A 3,200-nucleotide genomic window follows, 5' to 3' on the forward strand; every position below is an offset into this window, starting at 1 on the left:
AAATTCATTTATTAAATGAAAAAGGGTCAAAAATATCCGTATCATATGAAAAACGGTTCACAAGTATAAAAATATATACCTCAACTTATCTTTTGGCTCAAAAATACCCTCAAACTTAACACAAAAAATATAATGACTTTTTGCAATTTAAAATAAGCGCATATATATCCAAAGTTTGCAAATTAACGTCTTATGACAATTCTTTAAGATGCAATATAATTAATACAAAAGCTTGAGTATAGAACAAACTTAAATAATTACCGCTATGAGATGTAACAAACGTTAGCTCGTCCTTGATTAATTTTCTAACTACACAATCGGTCTTTAAGTATTATCCGTGGTTAATTATAATAAGTTACGTGGCGATTTTAAATTGAGAAAAATCATCAGAATAGTGTCAACTCTAGTGTTAAGTTTGAGGGGTATGTTTGAGTCAAAATATTGATTGAGGTATTTTTAGACTAAAAAATAGTTAGAGGATGTTTATGAATTTTTTCATATGTTAGATATATTTTTGGCCTTTTTTTTTTTTGTTTATTTAAGGTACTATAATTGCTTGATTATTTTTCTAGCAGTATTTGTTTTCTTAAAGTTCTGGGCATGTACGTGCCATTAATATATTGTGAAGATGCAAGAAAAAACTCCGCTGTTATTGGGGTACACCTTGTTATGATTGTACTATTTTTATTTTTTGTTTTGGTTTTTCATTTGATTGTTCGATATTAATATTAGAGCTCGATTATTCTGAATTCGCGTTACATAAGTCCTATTTGGGGGGAAACACTCCCTACCAAGGATTTTTTCATACTCAAGGCTCAGGCCCAGAACCTCTGGTTAAGAGAGGAACGATCTCATCCGTTACACCACATCTATTTATGGTATGATTGTACTATTCAATAACTGAATTCTCATTTTTAAACTACTTTTTTCTCCGTAAATTCACAAGGTGGCACAAATAATGTGTTTTTGATGTTTGAGGGATTAAGTTATGCTAAAAAGTATTTGAGAATACTATTTGATCTATTGATCCTTCTGGAATGGAAATAAATTAAAACTGTTCTTTTGACATTAGTCTTGTGTTTACAAATGTGGAGAAGTGTTTAAACAATTGAAATTGTTTTCTAATTAAGAAAAATTCCTCTTAGGTTCTGTTGAAAATAATTTAGACACTGAAACAAGAAAATATATTATGATACTAAGAAAATAATAGTCCTTTTATTTTCAATGTGAGAAAATGACCAAAATGGTCCTTGATATATAGGTAATGTTTTAGTTTGGTCCTTAATGTATTTTTGAAATAGTCTCTAACGTATAATAACGGTGTTCATGCATTTTGATCCTTAATATATTTTACTTGATTGAAATAGTTTTTAATGTATAATAAAAAAAGTGTCCATTTTAGTCCTTTATCCTAAATTTAACAAATTTATAAAAAAAAATGTTAAATTTAACTATGAACCCTACGTGGCTAACAAAATTCACCATTGTTATCTTCTATGTTAGCTTCAAAGAAAAAACTTCATAACTTCTAACTTTTTTCTACTTTTTCCAACATAATTTACTATTTTCAATTTCCTAAAATATTATTTCACTGCCGTAATACTCATTTCCGTTTTAAGCAAAAGAGAAAATAATAAATTTGTTAGAAAAAGTAAAGACAATTGTGTTAAGATTTTATGAAGTTTTTCTTTACAGCTAACAAAAAAAGACAATAATGGTGATTCTTGTTAGCCACGTGGAGTCTACAATTAAATTTCACATTCTTTTTAATAAATCTGCTAGGTTTAAAATAAATGGCTAAAATGAACACATTTTAATAAATATTAAGAACTATTTCAATCCAGTGAAATATATTAAGGATAAAAATGAATACATTTATTAAAAATTAAAGACCATTTCAATCAAGAGAAATATATGAAGAACCAAAATAAAATGTTACCATACATTAAGAACCATTTTGGTCATTTTCTCTCGACAAGTTGTTTAATTTTAATACATCACATTGAATATAAAAGGACGATTTCCAGCTGGGATCATTGACAATTCGTTGCTTTCATTAACGTTGAAAATTGTATTAAGTTGCAAATTATTTTCTCTGTTTCTTCTTCTTTTTTTAACTTTTTTTTTTGGGAAAATTGTATTAAGTTGCAAATTATTAATTCAAATTAAATGTTATAGTCATAGTTTATTTTAATTGTAATTCGCAGTAAATATCTTTTTTTTTTGCCATTTGATTTGGTATACAATTAGCCATTTTCGATAGATAATTCATTTTATACATTTCGGTATAAAATGTGTTTGTGTTTGTATGAAGCGAGAGAAAAGTGTATATACAAATACAAATACATATATTTTCGTCCTATACACTTATAATTATACAAATACAAATCTTATTATACAAATTACAATGTATAAATGAATTTATACAAAACTGAACAATTTGTATAAAATTGGATGTTTGCAGCGAATTATACAAATCAAAAACTCCATAACAAACATAAAATTTGCTATGAGGCGCAATTATGTAAACCATAGTTATAACATACAAATATAATTTTTATGTTTGCTATATGTGAAAGTTTTTTTTTTTTTCATTTTAGAAATATCTACAAACACTGGTAGTCACTGTTTTTGGTGTGTGCATGGTAAATGTATAGCTCATAAATCACGTAAAAGATGTATTAACATTAGATAAGCACGATATGATAAGTTCGAATGTTTAAATTGATAATGTACATATCATAAATTCATTTATTAAACGAAAGACAACCAAATATTCTTCATCCACTTTTTGATCCTATCGGAGCTAAAAGAGTAAAAAAAAATTGCCAAAAATTTCAAAAGGTAACAAAAATGATTTTAGAACCAAAAGGGCAATTTTGTAACAGTTTGAATTTACATCGTCAAAATTAGGGTGAGCGCCGCAAGGCGTGGAATTTCATGCGCCTTGTAAGGTTTAGCCGCCAGGCGCATGGAATTCCGCGCCTTTCTCCAAATTAAAAATAAAAATAAAAAATTCAATTTCATTCCGATTAAATTTTTTTTTAAATTACCTCATTTTACTATCTTTATCGTGGTTAAAACTTAAAAGAAGTTAAATGAATCCACGTATTTGAAATATAGCCATCATTTGAAATATTTATTTTTTTTTGTTCAAATTTTTTTGTTTGTGATATATATATATATATATATATATATAT

Source organism: Solanum tuberosum, unplaced genomic scaffold (assembly GCF_000226075.1).
Source record: "Solanum tuberosum cultivar DM 1-3 516 R44 unplaced genomic scaffold, SolTub_3.0 scf00482, whole genome shotgun sequence".
In the NCBI taxonomy this organism is placed as follows: Eukaryota; Viridiplantae; Streptophyta; class Magnoliopsida; order Solanales; family Solanaceae; genus Solanum; species Solanum tuberosum.